The sequence below is a fragment of the Macaca thibetana genome, chromosome 7 (genome assembly GCF_024542745.1).
Source record: "Macaca thibetana thibetana isolate TM-01 chromosome 7, ASM2454274v1, whole genome shotgun sequence".
NCBI classification, from domain to species: Eukaryota; Metazoa; Chordata; class Mammalia; order Primates; family Cercopithecidae; genus Macaca; species Macaca thibetana.
This window is the reverse complement of record NC_065584.1, coordinates 154,831,605-154,854,737: the sequence shown is the minus strand read 5'-3', so window position 1 is coordinate 154,854,737 and position 23,133 is coordinate 154,831,605. Positions and strand designations below refer to the sequence as shown.

At 47.0% G+C, this 23,133-nt stretch overlaps 1 protein-coding gene across 3 annotated transcripts in view; it reads right to left on the bottom strand.

The window, feature by feature from the left end:
- LOC126958166 (40S ribosomal protein SA-like) overlaps positions 1–23,133 on the bottom strand; it is a 900,761-nt gene that overhangs the window by 219,666 nt on the left and 657,962 nt on the right. Inside the window, exon 1 of one of the 3 annotated variants that reach the window (XM_050796362.1) lies at positions 19,604–19,613. The exons of the other annotated variants lie outside the window; for them this stretch is intronic. The gene's annotated coding sequence lies outside the window, so the exon portion shown is untranslated. Of the gene's footprint in view, positions 1–19,603; positions 19,614–23,133 lie in introns of those variants that run through there. 3 annotated transcript variants of the gene reach the window in all.

Below are 23,133 nucleotides of genomic sequence, written 5' to 3'. Positions count from 1 at the left end.
GCAGCGTGGTACAGGAGGAAGAGTACAGGGCTCCAACCTACCACCTCTTTGCAAGACTCTGGGCCTTGACCCCCCTGAGCCTCAGTTTCCTTATCTGGGATTTGAAGATAATAGAGCCAGCATGGGGAAAATGAGCCTCTGAAGGTGAAGTGTCAGGCATGGGCTTGGAACCATGTAGGTGCTGAGCATGTGTTAATCCCATTTCCGTGGCCTTTGTGTGGCCAGGGGTGGTCCAAGACAGATGGAACTACAGTTGAATTTCTGTCCAGGGAGTAGCCCCCACCTTGGCTCCTGCCCCACCCTCCCATCTCCTCATAGCCCACAGCTGTTCTCATCAACTCCATCCTATGCCAGCCAATCCTGGCAAAAGTCGAAAGGCCATTTGTCTACCTGCTACCTGGAAGAAGATTATGCTCCACATGCCTTAGCTCAGGAGGCTTAGTCATGAGAGCTGGACTCCTGCAATCTAGCATTCCAGGGCTCTCCCCACAGAGGCATGCCTCGAGCCCTGCCTTCACTGTGCCCTGGAGACCCTCTGGCCTCAGCAGTCGGCCCAGGTCTAACCCATCGCAGTCCCAATCAGCCCTGCTACTCTCAACTCAGCTGGCCACAGGCAGCCTAGCTTCTCCACTGCTCTGGTTACTCCCATCCAGACTGAACTCTGTTTTCCGAAACCCCCATCTCTCTAGTGCTTATGGTTCGTATGGGACCACCACGCTCTGAATTATCCTTGGGTCAGTTCTTGGAGAAATGTCATTTATCCATTTCTTGGGACAATAACATTGAAATTGGCTTTCCCAGGCCTGCAACAAAGCCAGGAAATGGAGAAATGTCATTTATCCATTTCTTAGTCTGTGTGAGTGTGAATGTGGTCTTGTCTCTCCAGCAGACTCTAAGTGCCTTGAAGGAAAAGACCACACCAGACACCCTAAGATACCAAGCACAGCACAGTGTTGAGACTGACAGGCTGGGCGCACACCTTGGCGGGTGGAATGGAAGACCTGACATTCACCCTCGTGTGGCTCACTGGTGCCAGATCAGCAAATGTATTTGGTGGAAACTGGAGAGGGTAGGAGGAGAGAAAGAATGAGGGTTTATTGAGCACCTATGATGTGCTAAGCTCAGATGCTACTCAACCATTTCAAGCATGGGCTAACATTTAATGCTCACAACAGCCTTGTGAGATAGAAATTGTTCTCCCCCATATTATGGTGGGAACCTGGACCCAGAGGTATTTAAATGACCAACCCAAAGTCCTGTCACTACCGAGTGGTGGAGCCCAGCTCGAACCCAGACCTCCAGTGTCATGCTCATTCTGATTGGCCAGGTTGCCCAGCGCTCTCTTCCCTCTCACCCCAGCCTGGGTTGGCAAACCCAGGCCATTGGTTCCACCTGTTGCTCTGCTCTTGACCTCCAGTAACGTTTGCTCCCTCTTTCCTGGCCAGTATCTTGCACCTGGCACTGAAAATCTGCACCCCTGGGGAGGCCCAGCCTTCCTGCATCTGGATCACTGGTCAGATAACCCTGCCTGAGGTAACCAGTGCAGGGCCCTTGGGCTCTCATCAACCAGCTGCTGCCGTGGTAGGCTTCTGTGTTCAATGATGTCAGAGCTAGAAGGCCCTTTGAGGCCCCGCCAGCCCAACCTCACCATTCTACTGATGGGGAAACTGAGGGTCAGAGAGGAAAGTGGCTTGCTCAGGCCTTCCATCAAGCCAGGTCCAGGAGCTAGGTGTCCTGACTCCCGGTCTAGCCCTCATCCTACCACCCCAGCTCAGTTTCACAAATGTGCAGAGAAGACAGAAGAGTCAGGGGTTCCTGGGCCCACGCAGAGAGAAGACTTGCTCTCTGTTTCCTTCTGCTTGGTCTCCCCGAGATAGCCACGCAGCTAGAGTAGGCCCGTATACTGGCACTGACGGGGTAGGAGTGTGGCAGGAGGAGGTTGGCAAGTCTCATAAATCTTCCTGGAAGAAAGGCCTTGAAGTTGGGTGAGACCTGGCTCAGTGCATGAAGGAAGAGGCTTTCTGGGCTGAGGCAAGAGACAGGCTGAGGGGCAGGAGGCAAAGGACTTGATGGGCAGACAGAGGACCCCATGGATGGTATGAACATCCTGGCACAGAGTGGGGACCATGGCTTAGCTGCCCCTTGTCCCTTTGCTCTGGGGAATGCCCCTGGTACCCCCCGGGGCTGTGAAGAACTAAGCCAGTGTTTCCCAAGATGGCTGTTGAGACACAACCCCACACTGGCAGGACGGCTCTGGGAGAGGGCAATATTCCCATATCTGGCTCAGCTCCCGCCTCAAGGGAGCTGCCCACACACGTGTCCTCCTCCACCATGTGAGTGGGACCCTGCTGGGAGGCGGTGTGCTGCTTGCCCATGGCCCCTGGCTCTCCTCCTCCTCCTCTGACCGGGCCTTCTCTGTCTTCTGATGGAAAGACCTCCCTGCCAAGCAGTGTCTGGACCCCTGGAAGCATTCAACAAGCCTTAGCTCCGATGCTCAGGCTCTGCCCTAAAGGTTCCCCAGTGTTTAGTCCCTGGTCACTCTTCCTGCCCACTCCCGCAGAAAGCCCAGCCCCAGCTGCAGCTCTCATTCACTCACTCATTCAGTAAGGTGGGGTCCCTCCTGCACCACATCTGAGTGCCGGCTGTGGAATCTGGGCAGGAACACTGGTGGTCAATAGGATGGCCCTGCCCGTGAGGAGCTTGCAGTTGATGGAACAGAGGAAACATGGATGAAATTTGCTGCAATATAGGCTAGAAAGTGAGGGCTATTGAAAGTGCTTAAAGGATGGGGGAGATCGTTTTATTTGTGGAACCCAGGGGGCTTCCTAAAAGAGGTGGTATCTGAGGACTAGTTAAGCTCTGCTTAACACCACGCTGCTCAGAGCTGCAAAAAAAGCATGATGCATTCCGACGACTTAGTTTGCTAGACTGCTGAGATGCTTGAGAGGCTGGAGATGAGATATGCGGGAACCTGTGGTGAAGGACCTTGGGAGGCAGAAGGGAGTCAGAGAAGGGTTTGAAGCAGGAAACGGTATGACCAGATTTTGAAAATAATCCTCTATGGCTACAGTGTCAAGAACTGGGGAGAGGAGGGTGTAAGGGCAGCTGCTAAAAGACCAATGAGAAGGTGACCACATGGCCCAGCAGCGAGCAGATGGCCCAGGACATGGAAGGTTGGATGCAGCTGAGGATGAAGATTCCAGGGATATTTAGCAGGAGGAATCCACAGAATCAACATTTGCATGATGGGGTGGAGGGCAGAGGGGCATCTGTGACGGAAGGTCTGGGTTGAGGCCTGCACTCTGGATGGCTGAAAGTGCCATGACCCTTCAGGGAGGTAATGGGCACAGCTTCAGGAGTTCAGGACAGAGTCAGGGCTGAAGACAGCGATTGAGTCATGAGGTGGGAGGAGAAGCAGACAGAGAAGAGGAGTGGCCAGAGAGCCCCTGGGGAGAGACAGCCGCAGGGGTGGAGCCAGGCTCCCCACCCAGCCTGCTCTCCCCTTCTTCCCGCAGCCCAGGCCGCTGCCTCAGCCCTGGTTCCCTAGGCAACACCCTGTGCCCTCAGCCCCATTGGGGGTGGCATCCACTCCCCAGGGGAGCTTACAGACCAATGCCACACCACTGCAGCCATGACAGCCAGAGGCCTGGAGACCCTCATCCCCCACCTCACCCCATTGCACTGGCCTCATCTGCCAGCATGCCCTCCCTGGGCACCAAACAGTCCATTCTCTCAGTCCACCCCTACTCCATAGCCACACTTAGCCATCCGTCTGCACTCAACCCACCAAGAATTTTCAAGAACAAGAAGTGCATGTCCGTTATTGTATGAAGCTGCTGAGCTGCCAGGGCTTATTCATGACTGTGCCATAGCCTGGCCTCTCCTGCCTAATGCAATCCCTGTGCAGAGGTGGCACCTCACACCTTGGCCCATACCAAGCTCGTCCCTTGTTCTCTATCTCTACTTCCTCCTAACCTTCCAGGCCACTGCCATCCCTCCCCAGCCCATCCCTTCCAGCCACTCTCAAATTCCTGAACCCATCTCCACTCACTCATACAATCACTTAAAATCAAGCCTAAAACCCCTTTGTGTCTCTTAAAGCACCAAACACCCTGCTGGATGCACAGGGACCGAACCAAGAGGCACTCCGAATGACTAAGCCCCATGAAACCCCCACTCTGCTTGCTGGGCCTTCCTCCCTGCTTCCTTCCTTCAGTCCATCTGGCCTCCAGGATCTAATCTGGGGGAGTAGGAGAAAGCTGTGAGGGAGAGACAGAAACTATTCCTGGTATTGTTCTAAGGCCACAGCCTGTGGTTGTGGAGGGAAGCGAGGGGGCTGGGAGATGGGGAGGAGAGGTTAACAAGATTTAAAAAGCCATAATGAGACCGCAGCACAAACCCTGCAATTATGCTCCCAAATTTAATCAAAACAGCTTCCCGCACTGGGTCTGTAACATCTCTAACAGGCCCCGTCAAGTTCTGCCTCCCAGCCCATCCCTTGAGAGAGTGCAAGGCCCTGAGGTCTTTCTGCAGCACAGGGCCAGGGCCAGCCCCTAGCACAATCCACCCAGCCACCCCAACTGAGAGCAGGTTTATGGGGCTTAACTTGGCTTAGGTGCACCAGTTCTCCATGAAGCTCTTCCTCCTCCCTCCACCTCTCCTCCCCACCACCTTCCCCTCTGCTTCTCATCTCTGCAGCCCACTCCCCTTCATCCAGCCCTGCTCCACTGCCACCTGTCCAACTGAGATCCCTCCACAGCTCTGGCCATCATCTGTGTGCAGGCCTCAGACTCCTTCAGGGCATCCCCAGGGAGGGGACCTTTCTTAGTGAGACACCAAAAACATACCTGGCCTTGCCCAGATGCAGTGACCTTCTTGACAGCAGAGGGTATTTTTTTCTCCACATGGTTTGGTTTTGGTCTCCCCTGGCATATGGTAGGTTGATACCTGTAGCAAGGACTGTTCGTGCTCACTGCGTGGCCACATGCTACCTTTCCCAGCCTCTTGTGTGAAAGCGTTGGGACCATGTTGCTAGTTCTGGCGGATGGTCTGTAGCTTCCAGATTGAAGCTAAGATCCAGCATGTCTTCTTCCTCTCTCTCGCTCTCTGTCCTGGTCATGTATTTCAATGAATGTATCTACAGATGAAGAAAGCTACTGTGATGGTTAATTTTACGTGTCAACCTGAATGGATCACAGATATCTGGTGAAACATGATTTCTGGGTGTGTCATTTGTTGACTGAGTGAAGCGCATTTGCCCTGCCTGATGTAGGTGGGTATCATCCAACCCACTGAAGGCCTGAATAGAACGAAGAGGTAGAGGAAAGGAGGACTCACATCCCTCTGCCTGACTGCTGAGCTGGGGCACTGATCTCCTGCCCTTGACACTCCTGGTTCTCAGGCTTTCAAATGCAGACTGAAATCTACACCATCAGATCTCTGGCTCTCAGGCCACTGAACTACACCACAGCTTTCCTGGGTCTCCAGCTTGTAGACAACAGATAAAGGGACTGCTCAACCTCCATAATCATGTGAGCCAGTTTCTGATAAGAAATCTCTTTATAGATCCTATTTTTATGTGTGTGTGTGCGCGCGTGCATGTGTACTATATATGATAGACAGATCCTATTGATTCTGTTTACCTGGTGTTCCCTAATACAGCTACCCAACCTGCATTAGACTGTCCATGAATGAGAAATCACCATTATAGGTGGAGCATGGTGGCTCACCCCTGTAATTCCAGCACTTTGGGAAGCCAAATCAGGTGGATGACTTGAGGTCAGGAGTTCGAGACCAGCCTGGCCAACATGGTGAAACCAAGTCTCTACTAAAATACAAAAATTAGCCGGGTGTGGTGGTGGGCACCTGTAATTCCAGCTCCTTGAGAGGCTGAGGCAGGAGAATCGCTTGAACCCGGGAGGCAAAGGCTTCAGTGAGCCAAGATTATGCCACTGCATTGCAGCCTGGAGACAGAGAGAGACAAGAAAGAAAGAAAGAGAGAAAGAAAGAAAGGAAGGAAGGAAGGAAGGAAGGAAGAAAGAAAGAAAGAAAGAAAGAAAGAAAGAAAGAAAGAAAGAAAGAAAGAAAGAAAGAAAGAAAGAAAGAAAAAGAAAAAAAAAGAAAGAAAGAAGAAAGAAAAAGAAGAAAGAAAGAAAAGAAAGAAAAGAAAGAAAGAAAGAAAGAAAGAAAGAAAGAGAAAGAAAGAAAGAAAGAGGGAAGGAAGGAAGGAAGGAAGGAAGGAAAGAAAGAAAGAAGAAAGAAAGAAAAGAAAGAAAGAAAGAAAGAAAGAAAGAAAGAAAGAAAGAAAGAAAGAAAGAAAGAAAGAAAGAAAGAAAGAAATCATCATTATAGTGCTAAGCCACTGAGATGCCAGGGCTTATGATCACTGCACCATAGTCCAACCTATCCTGACTAACACAACCCTGTTATTGAGAGACTAATGAAAATATTTTCAAGTCACTCCCCAGTCAAATGAAAGAGAGTAGAACGGCACATCTGGCCCTGAGTCAGGAAATTTGAGCTCTAGTTCTATTAATATCTCTGTCAACCGATTGCTGTGTAAATTGGGCAAGTCTCTTGGCCTCTCTGGACCTCAGTTTCCTCATCATCTGTCATGTGGTTGAGTCACATGAAATGATATTATTCATTAAGACAAGAAATACAGGAAGAGGTTCAGGTTTGTGGGGAAAGACCTGAGTTCCATTTGGTACCTGTTGAGTGTTTCATAGGCATACGGTAGGTTTGGGGGCAAGGAATAAAAACGGGGCTGGAGATATGGATTGGAGGTCATAGAGAAAAATGGTGGCTAAAGATGTTATGAATGAGGTAGCTGGCAGGGAACACAATCAGGAAAATAAGGAAAGAGGGCCCTTTGAAAAGAAAACACGAAGAAGCTAAAGTCCAGAGACATGAAGTAACAGGCCTGAGATTACACGGTAGGCTAGTATCAAAGGTGGAACTAGATCTGGAACTCTAGCCCCAGACCCCAGGGCTCCATCCCTTGTCAGCACAGAGAAGCTGGGAGCCTGCGGATGGTGAGGCATATCCCAGTGAATGCTGGGATGCTGATCACCTGTGCGTCTTGGGTCACTTCTACAGGAATCAGCTTCCCTGTCTGTATAATAAAAATATGGTTTTGATATAGTAAGGGGCTTTGTGATTTGTAAACTACCTTCATAACCATTATCTTATCTGGCTCTTAAAATTGCCCTTTGAGGAAAGCAGGGTACACAGGTAAATCAAGGCTCAGAGAGATAAAGTGTGCCCGGATCTCTTGACTATAGGTCGGGTCCCCTCCCATTGAACTCCCTTTTCAAGGACCACGAGCAGGGTTCCCCTCTGCCCAGACATTGCAGCCAAAGGCCAATTCCTGCAAGAAGCACCATCCACCCACCCACCCCTTTCTCTCCCTTGTTTCGATTCACTCACCCCAAGACCCTTTATTTCCTACCATAAGAAATAAGTCACAAGCCATGGGTATCCCTTGCTCTCTGGAAGTAACCACATTTCCTGGGGTTTTGCTGGTGGGTCTGGGACGATGGGAAGAGGATCAGGGACCACTTGGAGGGATAAGATAGCCATGGAGTTTCTCAGCCTTGCTGGCAGGTGAAGGGCATGACTCAAAGATGTTAACTCATGATGAAGTATAGCTTGAGAAAGGGTGGTCTGACCCCAAACAGGGATTTTAGAGTCTTTGCAATTTCTGGGTTCTAGAGGGGAAGATGGATAACTGTTCTCTGAGACAACATGAAGGACTTAAGGCATTTTGTCAACCAAAGGCCAAGCTTTTCTACAAGAGCCTATCCTGAGAACAACTCAAAGAAGATTCCAGTCCATTCCAACCCATCCCATCCACTCATCCAACAAATATTGATTGAAGGTACTCCCGCCTCTGCCCTCAAGGGCTGCCAGTAGAGAAGCGAGGAGACAAGAGGGAAAGCAGAATGCAGAATTTCCACCTAGAAGACCCAAAGTCAAAGCCTGATCAACCTGTTCCAGCTGTGTGGCCTTGGGCTAGTTACTTGGCTTTTCTCAACCTCATCTGCAAAATAGAGTTAATAATACCACCCAACTCCCTATGTCCCAGGGTGGCTTTGAAAATCAAGAGATCTTCTTTGACAAAGTGATGTGTAGGGTGTTATGAAGAGGATAAATCAAGCACTTATTTCCTAGGGATACAAGGTAGACAGCCACAAGTGCTGCTGGAGAGGCCCAGATAAGGGGCTATGAAGGCCCAGAGCAAGTGGAGGAAGAGAAGGAGTTGGGACAAGGGAAGGACTGAAGAAAAGAGGTAAGCTGTTGAAATTAAAGGATGGGCACAATCTCAAAAGGCAGAAATGGCAGAGAAAGGATATTTCAGCAGAGAACAGAGCAAGCCAAGATACAGAGGCCAGAAAGAAGAGAGTAGGTTCCAGAGACAGCACAAAAAAGCCATCAATATCTGCAGGGGGCCTGCGGGAGATAACGTTGCAACTGTATTTAGAGGAGATGACAGAGTGGCTTGAACACTAGGCGGAGACATTTGGACTTTATTTGGCAGGGGTGTGTGTGTGTGTGTGTGTGTGTGTGTGTGTGTGTGTGCAGCACGGTGGTTTTCACTGTGGACCCTGGACAACCAGCAGCATACCACTTAGGCACTTGTTAAAAATGCAGACTCCAGGCCCTGCCCCAGCCCTCCTGAAGCAGACATTCCGAGTGTGCGTCCCAGGAATCTGTGCTTATCAGGCCGTCCAGGAGATGCAAATGCCCTCCATGTGTGAGGCCCACCCGTGTACAGAGTCTGTCAGTGCCCTGCCCTGACCCTTTGTCTTGCCAGCTTCCGTCTGCCACTGTCAGAATCCCTTCAGCTGGAACCTAACTGTGGCCACTGGAGTCTGCACTCCCCCAGGCATGAAAAGACTGGTAGTGCCAGGAATTAACAGTCCTGGGGAGCAGCCCTCACCCAGTCATTTGCAAGAGCTTGTGAGTCATAGCCCAGCTCCCTGGCCCTCAGATGGTGCGGCTCCGAGATCAAAGTTTTAGACTCTCTCCTGGGATTCCTCAGGAGGGTTGAGCCCTGGCACCCACAGTAGCCACTGGCTTGAGAATACCCCTGTCTGTACTGGGCACCTTCCCTCTCACTCTCACTTCTCTTCTTCCCGCTGGTGTTTTCTGGAACATCTCTCAAATGGACCACTTGTCCTTGAGTCCTTGACTCTGCTTTTGGAAGAACCCAAACAAGATCATTTGCATGTGGATGCAGGTGTGTGCACGTGGAGAGGGTCCGTGTCAGGAAGGGGTAGGGACGGGGAGTTGCTGACTTCCCGGCTGGGGAATGGCACTGGTAGATGAAGACCCTGGTAGGGGAGGCAGAGTGGTTTGGAAGTCAAAGACAGGAGGAAACAGCACTGTTGAGACGTTGGCAAGAACGATGCAGGTACCTGAGGACTTGGTGAGGGAGGGCAGTGAGGAGAGGACCTCCTCCTAAAGCTAAACTGCCAAGCCTGGGCTGTGACCAATTGTAGGGTGTGAAAAAGCAAGAGGGGCCAAACCTCACACCAACTCCCTATTATTATTCCATTTCTTGGACAAAGAAACTGAGGCTTGAGGATGAGGTGACTTGCCCTGGGCCAGGCCTTGGAGCTAGTCCAAGATCTGAGGTCAGAACCGAAGCCTGCCTGGCCAGAGCCTGGTGTTTTCTTGCTGCCTTTGGTAATCCAGCCTCCAGGCCAGTCAGTTCCCTGGAGCCACACCGCTCCTTACTGCTGCTTTGATTTTTGTACCTCTGAAGATTCGGGTGTTAACTCTGGACAGAGAGGGGCCACTTGTCATCCAGCAAGGGTCTCTCACACATTCACAAGCATTTCCTCAGAACTCTAGCGCATCCCTTAAGAGAAAAACAAAGCAGCGTCTGCAGCCAGGTGGCCCAAGTTTGCAATCTAGCTCTTCTGTGCCACGGCTGTAAACCCAGGCAATTTGCTTAGCATCTTGGTGCCTTGATTTCCTCATCTGTAAAGCAGGGATAAGGATGCATCACCTGAAACTCTTAGGAGAGTCCGATTATTGGTGTTGCTGTTGTTGATCTTGCTCGGTTGTTCATTATGTTGCTAAGTTTGGAAAATGAAGGGTCAAACAAAACTTCTGATTCTGTCACTTGTTTTTTATCACTCAACTCATAAAGTGGCAGAGCTGGGATTTCATCCCAGGATTGGCTGACACCACAGCCCCAGTGCTGAAATCAGCCCCCAAATGCTATGAGAGGGTAACATAATCAAATGCCAAAGACAATGGAAGAGGGTGGTTTGACTCATTGCTTTTCTTTCCACATCTACCTGCTGGCATAGTCCCAGAGGGTGCAAATTGAGGAATGCATTTCTATAAGTGCAGCCATTTTAGAGCCAGAGAAACAATGTCTTTGAGTAGAAATTAGGTCAAGGAATTTAGGTTCTGGTGCTCGTGCTTCTGCTTACTCACCTCTGTGACCTTAGGCAGATCTTTTTCTCCTTAAGGCCTCAGTTTCATCTTCTGTAAAATGGGTACACAAATCCCTTCTTTTTTCACAAGGTTGTGGGGAGACGTGATCAAGAAGCATTTCTTATTTGGCTTGTGCCAGATACTAGTGGGGAGAAAGATGTGTGGGAAATGCCCCCTGGCCTGGAAGCTTGTGGTTCTCCCATGGGGAAAGAGGTATCAGAGGAAAGGAAAAAAAAAAAAAAAAAAAGGAAAAGGAAAAAAAAAAGAAAAAAGAAACAATGTTTATTGAGCACTTACTATGTGTTGGGTGCCAAGCTAAGGGCTTTACCCACATGTGATTTCCACAACTGCCTTGTAAGGTTGAGATCTTATTCCTGTTTTACAGAAGAGGGAAATGAGGCTAGGAAGGAGAAAGATAAGTTGTTGGTACTGGTGAAGCTGAGAGTTAGATTCCAGTGGGTCTCCAAACATGGGCCCTTTCTCCCATGCCACACTGCTTCTCACTTGGGGCCTACGACTCAATTCAACAGATGGGGGTGAACCCTCCTCGGAGGCCTAGGACCCTGGAGGAGGATGAAACCACTGCAAAATGGTGTGACAGTTACAAAAATATAAGCATTAGATGTCGTGGTAACTTAAAGGATCTTTCCAATGAGGCACAAAGTCTGCATAGGGGAAGAGATATTTGACCTGGATTTTGAAGGATAAGTAGAAGTTTTTCAGACAAAGTAAATATGGTCCTTCAGAACAAAGGAAATTGTATGTCTAAGGCAAGCAGATGTTGAACTGTTTGCTCCTTGAAGAACCGTGAATGGCTCTCAATTACTGAGAGACGGCAAAGAGAAGTGGAGAAGACACATCTCACCAGCAATTCACCAGCGGTGCGACTTTGAGCACGTCACTTAGCCTTTCTGAGCCTTGGTTTTCTATTTTATCAAATGAAGCTGGCAATGCCTAATTCGTAGGGTCATTAGGTTTAGATGAGATAAATGTAGAAATACTTTACACATATTCCTCTTATTGAATTCTTATAACCCTGGGAGCTGAGCTGGATGCCAGTGCTATCCCATTTTTGTGGAGGAGAAGGAAGGAACGTGCCCAAGGGCACATAGCCAGAGGTGGCAAGTCCAGGATTCAAACCCAGGCAGACTCGTTCCAGATCTTGCCTTCTTAACAATCTGTTATATTGACACAAAAATCCAAAGTAAAATACTAGCAAAGCAAAAGCAGCTTTAAATGAAAACATGAATGGGCCATGATCAAGTAATTTTTATTCCTGGAATGTGGACATGATTTAATATTAGGAAACATGTTAATATAAGACATCATATCAATAAGTTAAATGAGAAACACCATACAATTATTTTTAAAAGAATAGAAAAGAGGCCGGGCACGGTAGCTCACGCCTGTAATGCCAGGACTTTCAGAGGCCAAGGCGGGCGTATCACTTGAGGCCAGGAGTTTGAAGCCAGCCTGGGCAACCTGGCGAAACCCCATCTCTACTAAAAAATACAAAAGTTAGCCAGGTGTGGTGGTGTACCCCTGCAGTCCCAGTTACTCAGGAGGCTGAGGCATGAGAATCGTTTGAACTAGGGAGGCAGAGGTTGCAGTGAGACAAGATCACGCCGCTGCACTCTAGCCTGAGTGACAGAGCAAGACTCTGTTTCAAAAAAAAAAAAAAAAAAAGATTCAATAAAATGTTACATAAAGAACTCATAAAAAAAAACCTATATGTAAACTAAAATAACATACTTTCCTACCTTGATTGAAATAAAAACAGAAGCCTTTCTCAAATCAGCCAACATAATACCTAGTAAGAAACCAGAAGTATTCATCAAAAGTGTAGAAAAAGCCAGTAATATCTATTAATTTAATAGAGATTACTACTCCCATTACTTAAATACTCCCATTATGTAACACTATTCTGTGGGTCCCAGCAAATATAATACAATTAGACCTGAGAAGACATGAGGGATAGCTAACAGAAGGGAGGAGACACAATTGTCAGATAGTATACTTTTGCCTACCAAAAAAATTTCTGAAAACACCCCCAGAAACCCAAAAAACCTATTAGAATAATAGTACTCAAGTTATACTAATACTAAATGCAAAATAAATATATATGTACAATATACTTTTTAAAATTACTTCTTCCATGTACCAATAAGAACAAGTAAGAGTATAACATTTGGAAAAGAAGATACCATTGATGGTAGCCACAAATATTGTAAATGTGAATTACCGTAACAGTAAATGAGCAGGACAACATGGACAAATAATAAAACATTTCAGAGATATAAAGACTTAAATAAATGAGTGATACAACATATTCTCAGAGAAGTCCTATTATAAGTCTTCTTTTTTTTTTTTTTGAGACACAGTCTCACTCTGTCAGCCAGGCTGAAGTGCAATGGTGTGATCTTGGCTCACTGCAACCTCTGCCTCCTAGGTTTAAGCAATTCTCCTGCCTCAGCCTCCCAAGTAGCTGGGATTACAGATGTGTGCCACCACACCTAATTTTTGTATTTTTAGTGGAGACAGGGTTTCACCCTTTTGGCCAAGCTGGTCTTGAACTCCTGACCTCAAGTGATCTGCCTGCCTCAGCCTCCCAAACTGTGGGGATTACAGACATGAGCCACCATGCCCGGCCCATAAGTCTTCTTATAATAATTATTATAAGACTTCTTCTAACTATTATAAGACATATTATAATATTATAATGATGTTCATTCTTCCCCAAATTAATGTAAAAATGTAATGCAATTTTTTTTAAACTATGGAATATAGGCCTTGATCAAGTTATTCTAAATTTCTAAATTATTCTAATTTTCATCTGGAAAAATGAAGAGGTAAAGCTAGCCAAGAAGATTTTGAGAATTAAGTGAAATGAGAGGACACAGTCCCTGCAAGAAAATATTATAATACGAGTTTATAATCCTTATAGAAAACAGTATGGTTGCAGCACAAAAATTATTAGATAAGTCAATGAGAGAGGAAAAAGAAAACTAGCCTAAAAGCAGAACTTAGGACATAAACATGCTAGGTACATATGTAGAGTCAGCAGATAATAAAATGGCAGTTCCTAGCAGCAAGGAAAGAAAAAAATTTTGGATTAACTAGTGGTAAGGCAATTGGTTAACTATTTAGAAAATGAAATAAGTTTAGATCTTCACATCATACTTGATTCCAAAAGAAATTACAGAGGATTAAAGAGCTAAACATAAAAAGCAAAGCCATAAAAAATCTAGAAGAAAGCAAAGATAAATATTGGCTCTTAAAATGGGGGGGGAAACAAGTTCTAGAAGGATAAAAGACATGAAAGTAAAAAAGATAAAGAAAAATTAATACATTTGACCAAAGAAAAATTGAAATATTTCAAATTCTCACAAACATAATAAAGAAAAATAAAAAGGCTCATTACAAACTTGAAAACATTTGTAATAGAAAGAAAGATTGATCTGAATATATAGAGTCAATCAAATTGATAAGAAAACAACTAGAGTACCAATGGAAAAATCAACAAAATATACATGGAAAATTAACAAGATAAATGCAAATTAATGACCACAAAAACACAAATAAATAAAAATGTGCCACAAATAATTTTAAGTCATTTTTAAACTATTAAGTTAGCAAAAACTTAAAAAAATATTATTACTCTATGTGGACACAGGTATAAACTAACAGCACCTTCATTCATTAGAAAGCAATTTGGTGCTATATTTTAAGAACCCCACCCCCCAAAAAATCCTTTGACGCAGCAAGTCTCCTTCTAGGAATCTAATCCAAGGAAATTGTCAGAATTGGGGGCAAAGATATATATATATATGTCAAAAAAATGCTTGTCACAGATTTATAATAGCAAAACTTCAAAAACCACATAAATGTCCATTAACGTGACACTTCAGGAGAATGGTTTAATGAATTATAATATAGTCACACATGGAATATTATATAGTCTTTTACAATGTTGCTTGTGAAGAATACTTAAAGACATATAAAGAGGAAAGGTTGGCTGGGCATGGTGGTTCATGCTTGTAATCCCAGCACTTTAGGAGGCCGAGGCAGGTGGACCACTTGAGGTCAGGAGTTCAAGACCAGCCTAGCCAATACGAAATAAGTTTAGATCTCTACTAACCCCATCTCTACTAGAAATTCAAAATTAGCAGGGTGTGGTGGCACACCCCTGTAATTCCAGCTACTCAGGAGGCTGAGGCAGGAGAATCTCTTGAACCCGGGAGGCAGAGGCTGCAGTGAGCAGAGATCTTGACACTGTACTCCAGCCTGGGTGACAGAGTGAGACACTGTCTCAAAAAAAAAAAAAAAAAAAGGAAAGGAAACAATAAAGTATTTGGTGAAAAAATAAATTGTGTAACAATAGGAATAAAATTTTCTAATATTTTGACAAAACGAATACTTTAAGGGTCACAAAATTTTAAAATTATTGTTCTTATGCCTGTTTGTATTGTTTTAGATTTTAAACAATAAACACAGTCTTCATTTATTTATTTATTTATTTATTTATTTATTTTTAAGCATTTAAGATTACAGCCAGGCATTGTGGCTTACGCCTGTAACCCTAGCACTTTGGGAGGCCAAGGTGGAAAGATCACCTTAGGTCAGGAGTTTGAGACCAGCCTGGCCTACATGGCAAAATCCCACCTCTACTAAAAATACCAAAATTAGCCAGGCATAGTGGCAGGTGCTACTCGGGAGGCTGAGGCAGGAGAATCACTTGAACCAGGGAGGTGGAGGTTGCAGTGAGCCAAGATTGCACCACTGCACTCTAGCCTGAGCGAGACTCTGTTTAAAAAAAAAAAGATTACAACTGGCCTGAAATGAAATCATGTGATAAGGGATAAGAAGGCACTTTGACAAGTCCAGAGTTCTCTATGGCTTGTGTTATTTTTTCTAGAAACCTCCTGGTGACTTAACAAGTGTCTAGGAGAGACCCTCCTGAGTTGTCACTCACACACAGGCAATTCTGGCTTCAGGAGCACGCCGCAGCACATGGATCGGAAACCACCTTGGCTGCTGAGAGGACAGCTGGCTTGACTTGGCTGTTCCTCAATGTCTTCCCTCTGCTTCCGCTCCAGGCTTGTTTGCTCTCTCTGTAGAGGCAACATCACTGCTGGTATCATTATCTTTTCAGGATGAAACACAGAGATCTCACACATACGCACACATACCCCTTCAGTGACTAGGCAGCTTCAGCCAGACTCCTGTATCTTTCATAAGACAGATAAACCTGGAGGTTCAAAGTCTTTCATTCGTTCCACCTTTCTGCCATCTAGTCAAGCTTTTGTTCTGCTGTGAATCTATGTGTCTCTAGCTGGCTACACCCCTTGTCACCTGGTTGCTGCCTCTAATGTTCTAAGCTTGGGGGAGGAGGGAAGAGGAGGAGGGAGACCAAGGTTGTAGTCAGAGTCTGCTACCAATTGGATGTATGGGTGACTGCGGGCAAGTTATCTCCCCTCTTGGATCCTCAGAGTCCTCATCTGGAAAATTGACCAGTTGGACGAAACCATCTCTGAGAACCTCTCCAACATCCATGTGCTCACAGGTAAATTTCTCAGGGGAGGTAGAGATTTGGCTTTCCCTTGTAGGGAACAAGGGATCCATGAAGGTTCGTGGCCCAGGATGTGGATTGCAGTGATGTTTGTGATATGGGGATGTGTAGGTGGCCTAGATGTCCCTCACGCAGAAAAGTTAATGAGAGCATGGTAAGTGCATATTCCAGAAGACTGTAGCAATTGGGAGCCACCACTGGATATACATTGAAAAGATGGATAGCTCTCCAGGACACAGCATTTCATGGAAAAGTAAGAAGCAATAAGATCAGTAGCCCCTATGCCAATGCGTCTGACTGTGCTGGTGTGGAGAAAGAAAGCAGGGGCTTTGCCAATACACTTGGCATGGAAAGGGAGAGCCCCTAGACTCACTGTGAACTCCTCTCTTACAAAATCACTCCTTTGGCGCTCAGAAACATGTTTGCTTATTTGTTTGCAAGCTCTTCTCCCAAAGACACAAATCTGATCAGAAGCTGTGCTCCGTTCAACAGGAGAATCTGGGGTGACAATACAATACTGGCTAGAAATATTTTGAGTTGTTCTGTGAATCTCACATCGGGTACTTATGTCACTGGACTTCTCTGTTTCAGTTTGTCTTTGCTCCTAAAGGAGCTACTTGGAAAGGTACTTCTTGTCCTTCCAGCTATACCTGCCTCCTACACCCACCCTGATACTTACCCAGCATGCTCTCCCTTTCTCTCCCCAGAAATCCATCCTATGAGACCAATTCCCTAAGGAGAGAAAACATCTTGGGCCCTCCTGGGCGGAGGCCTTCAAGATTCTCACCTGTTCAGAGATGGACAAGATTTCAGAAGGGGAAAGGAAGAGAGGACTTAGAAGGAGATGGCGGGAGAGCACCAAAGGCAAACATGGCTGACTCCCCCGTAAGCCCAAGGGCAGCCCCAGGAACAGAAGGAAAAGCCACCCCTGCTGTCACGCTTGGCTTCCAAGACTCGGGGCTGCCATCTCATGTGTGTCTAATGTTAATGGGCTTAATAGTGCCAGCCTTGCTCATGAGTTAATGTTCCTTTAAAAGCAGTTTGGACCAGGACAACAAAAGCACTTCAAGAAGTCTCTGAGCAAGAAATCTCTGGGAGAGAAGAAAGAGGAAAAGGTTATTCAAATAATAGGTGGAGCTGGAGGGAGAAAAATGGTGACTTAAGAAAGGAGAGAACATTTGCATATTCCCAGAAGTAGAATTACTAGGTCAAAGGGGAGGAGCGTCTGTAGAGTGCATCCTATATATGGTGCAACTGCTTTCTTAAAAGATGTAATAATTCCAAATGCTACCAGCAGGAGTTGGGTATACCAGTTTCACCACTACTATCTTGTCGGCTTTTGGTGGTGGTGTTCTCAATTGGTTTTTGCTCCTTTGGTAGACAGGAAGTCAGTCCTTCTTCCTCCATTTTTTCCATTCAGCAAGCTTTTACTGAGCACCTACTAGGTCTTGAGTACTTGATTTGTTATGGGAAGTACTGAGATGGCAAGACAGGGCTCCCATTCTGAGCTAGTGCACACTCCCGCTGAGGAGGCCGAGGGAATGAATGTGCCCCAGTAGGGGAGCAATGCACAGTCAGGACCAAAACAGGGAAGGGTGGAGCCCAGGCCCAGAGATGGCCCAGGCCAGACTCTGCTCCCAGGCTCACCTCCCTGGCTCAGGGGCTTCAGGGCTTGAGAGAGCTTGCAGGAGCACCTGCCACATCAGCAGGCTTGAGTTTCTTCAGGCTCCAGCTCACCCAGAGGCGGCCTGACAGTACCTTCTGCGAGAAAACCGGGCCTCCCAAGTTCTGGAGACTCATTCCCAGCTGAGAGAGAGGGTGCAGAGAGCCGTGGGCTGGGAGCCGTGAAACTGAATTCTCCTCTTAGCTCTGCCACTAACAGTTGCTAGGTGGCCTTGGGCAAGCCTTCCTTCCCGTCTCTGAGCTTCAGTCTCTGACAGAGGGGGAAGGTGGAATGGGTAGAGTGGGTTATGCCTGCCTGCACATGTCTGGTTGCTTGTGCCCTCCGCTTTGGGGAAGAAAGCCTTCTCACACACGTCAGCCAGTAAACTACAATCCAGCCAGTCCCAGATTCAAATGTATAGACTATCCACCTCTTCACTGTAAACCAAGGGAGATTGTTTCCAAGAGGAAAGCTGTTCGAGGGGGCGTTTCTAAGAAGCATTGCCTGAGAAGAGCAAGCTGAAGACAGACGGACCTGATGTTTGTTGATCACTTACTACGTGCTAGTTGCTAGTTCCCTGCAGGGGACTCTTGCACGTGTTATCTTTAATCCCACCACAACCCTTGGAGATAGCCATTCTTATCCACATCTTGCAGATAAGAAAACAGAGGCTCCGAGATTAAATAACTTGTCTGGGGCCCTGCAGGCAGAAAGTGGCAGATAAGATACACACACAGTTCATCTGAACCCAAAGCCGTGCTCTTTTCTAAGCCAAGAGACCAGGTCAGACGCTGAGCAGGCAGAATCCGGCCCACAAATGTGTGTTGTTTGGTCCAAGTGAGGCTTTAAAAATTGGAAATTTTTACAGGAATTCAGCTTCTGGATTAGAACATTGGAAAATCTGGCAGCACGGAGCTGTTGTTCCACACGGCAACAATGAGCTGGAGCTTCCGGAGGCTGAGACCTTCGGACGAGACTCCAGTCAGTCTCAGTGCGCTCCAATTTTGCAAGTGGCCCGCCTCGCTCTTTCCTTTTCTTTTTTTTTTTTTTTTTTTTTGGAGGGTGGGGGACAGGGTCTCGCTCTGTCACCCAGGCTGGAGTGCAGTGGCACAATCACAGCTCACTGCAGCCTCTGCCTCCTGGGCCCAAGTGATCCTCCTGCCTTAGCCTCCTGAGTAGCTGGGACCACAAGTGTAGGTCACCATGCTAAGGTCTCACTGTGGCTGGTCTCGAACTCCTGGGCTCAGACTCCGGGGCTCAAGTGATTCTCCAGCCTCAGACTCCCCAAGGGCTGGAATTACAGGTGGGAGCCGCCACAAGACCTTCCCTCCCTCTTGTATATTACTACTTGCTGGACCCTCCAGGCACTGCACCTGGAACCCCAGGCCTGAGGGAATAGTCTTGATCTTGCATCCAACCAAGTGGGTGGTGGTCAGCTGGAAAACGAAGCCTCTGAGGCCTCTGGCTCCAGTTCCCTGCACTTTCCTCTCCTTCTCCTCCCCTCTCTCCCACTCCTCCCTCTTTTCTTCCTTCTCCTGCCCTCCCTTTTCTTCCTGTTTTCTCCCTTTCTCTCCATGCCTTTCCTCCTCCTCCTTAGCCTTCTCCCTCCTAGCTCACAGACCTTACGTGCACTTTCTGTGCAGGTGCACATGCACGCACACACACACTCATGCACATGCACCTCCTTCACTCCTTTTGCAGTGCATGTCTGGTCTCTCCAGGGAGGCTGCAAACCCTCTGGCGACAGGAGTGTCTCTCACCTCTTGACACACACAGCCCCACCGGAACAGGAGCACACTGTCTCCCAGACGGTATGGAAAGCACTCATTGCCCTGGCCTCCAAACAGAAGCCCAGCTGGCTGGGGAGGGGACACAGGTGTTGGGAAGAGCTCGATTCTACCTGGCTGCCCCGAATCAACCCCCTCACCATGCCAGAGCTCCTGGGGCACCCGCTTTGATGTATGAGGCGTGCAAAGGCCAGGCAGCACCCACCAAATGCCCCGGCTAGTCATCTCTTCCTGTTTACACCAAGAAGGCCTGGGATTTATGAACTGGGAAATCTCTGGGGAAACGATGAGCCAGGACCCTGTGTAAAAGTGCTGGGGCCCCCCAGCTGTGTATGTGTGAGCTGCAGCAGAGGCCAGGCACACTCGAACCTTCAATCCTTGGCAGACGATGATCTGAGACCGTCAGGTCTAATATCAGGAAGGCCTGGGTTAGCAAAGCCACCTTCCTCACACACGCAGGTCAGAGAGCACAGACCCCAGAATGGACCCACCTATGATTCGGCCCAGAGTGCTGCCATTTTTTCTGGGTGGCCTTGAGCCAGCCTCCAGTCTGTAAAATACTTTCTCCATCTGTGAAATGGGGTTTAGGAAGCTGATGGGTGTGATTGTAAAGCACTATTTGGTGTAAAACCCCTAGAACATTTTCAGATCTTGGGGCCAGTGTGAGGGAATCTTGGGTTCTTCAAAGGGAAAAGGAAGGGGTTGACCGGACATGATGCCTCATGCCTGTAATCCCAGCAACTTGGGAGGCTGAGTGGGGAGGATCACTTGAGCCCAGGAGTTCAAGACCAGCCTGGGTAACACAGGGAGATCCCATCTCTAATTAAAAAGAAAAAAAAAAAAGAGTCAAGGGAGTTCTCAGGCCCGGGCATGCATTAGAATCACTTGTGGAGCTTTGCAGATGCATACATTTCCAGACCGTATCCTTGGAGAGTCTGCCCATGAGGCCGCCTTAAAACAGGCCATGCGGGAGGAAGGAATCATCATTTTTCCCTGTGAAAATGTGTGGAATGAATTTTTCACTTAATAGATTTTCATTTAGCAGCAGTTTTCAGGAACAAACTCCAGTCATTAAGTGAAGAACTGGGTATAGACTTGCTGTGTGAGTCTGATCTCGGGACAGAGGAGTAAACAAACCAGTGTACGGAATGATAATGGTCAAACCTGAGTGGCCAGGAGCCTTATGCAGATTTTGCCATTTCAACCTAAGAGGCACCAAAGAAACTCAATGACTCATCCAAGGTGACTGGGTGGGCCAGTGGCAGAGCTAGGATTTGAACAGGACTCACTCTGGCTCCCAAACCACACACCTTTCCTCATCCCCTCTGCCACTGCCTCCCTGCTGAAGGGGCTCTTCCAGCACTCGCATCTTGCCTGCCAGGGCCTGGCCTCTAAAAAGTATAGCCCGTGGGCTGTATTTTCAAGACTTGTTCCTCTGGATTTGTTGGAAGAAGCCCTTGGAATTAATGACAACTGGGGACAAAGTGAAAAGAAGTACAACTGTGTTATTTTCAACCAAAGAGTTGGCACATTCAAAGAGCACAGAGCCAAGGCGCAGATGAGCTGGTGAAGACAGCTCTGCTGGGTGAAGCCATTGGACTCTCTGGGTCTCCGTTTCTTTGGCTGTGCAATGGGGATGGTAACGTCCATCATCACACTCCAATAGAGTATGGACTATGAGATAAGGTATGAGTAAGTTCTGTATAAGCTGGAGAACAAACCATTGTGCAGAAAATCATTTTCCAGAAGATTCCAAAATGCCCAAAGATGACTTATCAAGTTACAAGTTTGTTTTCATATTTCAAATCTATGCCTTGATTGGCATTCAATTTGTGATTTGGTAGTAATGAAGTATATTGTCAATGACATAAACCTGCTTGGTTCGGCAAGTAAACTGGAATGATCGTCCTGAGTGGTGCTGGCTTTTGCTTGTTGGTGATGCCGATTTAGGGGCTTGCCTTTAGTCATCAGAATCTTAAAGAGTGACTTCCAGGAAGAGGTGTAGCATCTACTCGGGTATATGGTTCTGATTTTTTTTTTAAGACAAAGTTTTGCTCTTGTTGCCCAGACGGGAGTGCAATGGCGTGGTCTCGGCTCACTGTAACCTCCGCCTCCCAGGTTCAAGAGATTCTCCTGCCTCAGCCTCCCAAGTAGCTGGAATTACAAGCGCCCACCACCATGCCTAGCTAATTTTTGTATTTTTAGGAGAGATGGAGTTTCACTATGTTGGCCAGGCTGGTCTCGACCTCCTGACCTCAGGTGATCTGCCCGCCTTGGCCTCCCAAAGTGTTGGGATTACAGGCATAAGCCACCGTGCCTGGCCTGGTTCTGATTTTAAATGTTAACTCGGTGTAGTGATATTAACTTTCCATGTGTTTCCTTTTCTCAAACATGTTTCCATAGTGTTCAAGGTGAAGGAGCACTAGCACGTATGAGAAGCAATAAAATATATTGCACATAAGACATCCTGATAGCAATCCATTGTATCAACCTACTTTACCTAAATAATAAAAGTATTCTGAAAAAATTGATTAACAGTAAACAGTTACATGATGTTATGTAACAAGTGTATTTTACATGAAGCATTTAACATTATGAGGTGTATCAGATTTTAAGTAAGTTTGCCTAAGTGGTATTCCTTAGGACCTGTTACAAGGAATGCTTTTCTTTCTTTCTTTTTTTTTTTTAAATAGAGGAAATAAAAACCAGTTCATCAGTCAACATAAAACAAACAATATTCTATAAGGACCTACACTGTGGATCAACGGTACAAACATAGGTTCAGGAGTGCTTGTATCTCATTCATTCTCCTAAATAGGTTAAATATTCCCCGTGCCGTAGGCAGTCACTTAGTGAACCCTTCTCTGCCTGGCTGCCATGTGCAAATAGCCATTTTCCAAATGAGCCTCATAGATTAGTACTATCTCATGGCCCCACTTCAAACCTTCAAAAACAAAAAGCATTAATTACACACAGCCTCTCCTATAGAAATCCTCTTCTGATGATCAACTAAAATATGTATTCCAGGGAAGAAAGTGCCTTGGAATAAAATGCCAAATACAGCGGTCGTACATTGTCCATTTTCTGGCCTGTGCTTTGGGTGTTGGGTTTGTTCTTTGAAATCTCATTACTTTGGAAAAGTGCTTTTCCAGAGTCAGACCACTAGATTCAGATGCTAATTCTGTCTCTCACTAGCTGTGTGACCTTGGACAAGTTGCTTAACTTCTCTGCGCCTCATTTCCTTCATTTGTAAAATACGAAAAACGGGCTGAGTTGATCAGAACTCCGATTTCATGGGCACTGGTGGGTCTAGGGCAGGGGTCAATAAACTTTTTCTGGAAAAGGCCAGATTATAAATTTTTCCAACACCGATGGCCAGAGTTTGCCTTGAAGAGCACTGAAAGATGAGCCCGGGGGCAGGAGGGCTGTGCCCAGTCTGTGCTGTGCCCCTTTTGCTGGCTCCTGTTAGGCTTTGTAGCCTTCTCCCCAGAGCAGAGTCACACAGCCCAGCTCCCCACTTGTGTGCTCCGGCCACGACCTCTTCCCCTCCGGTGAATTATATTCTAGAGCTGGAAGAGCCCCTGAGATCAGCTAGCTCATGCCCTTGCTTTTTAAATGAGGAAACTATTGTCCAGAGAAGAGCAGAGATTTCCCCAAGGCCT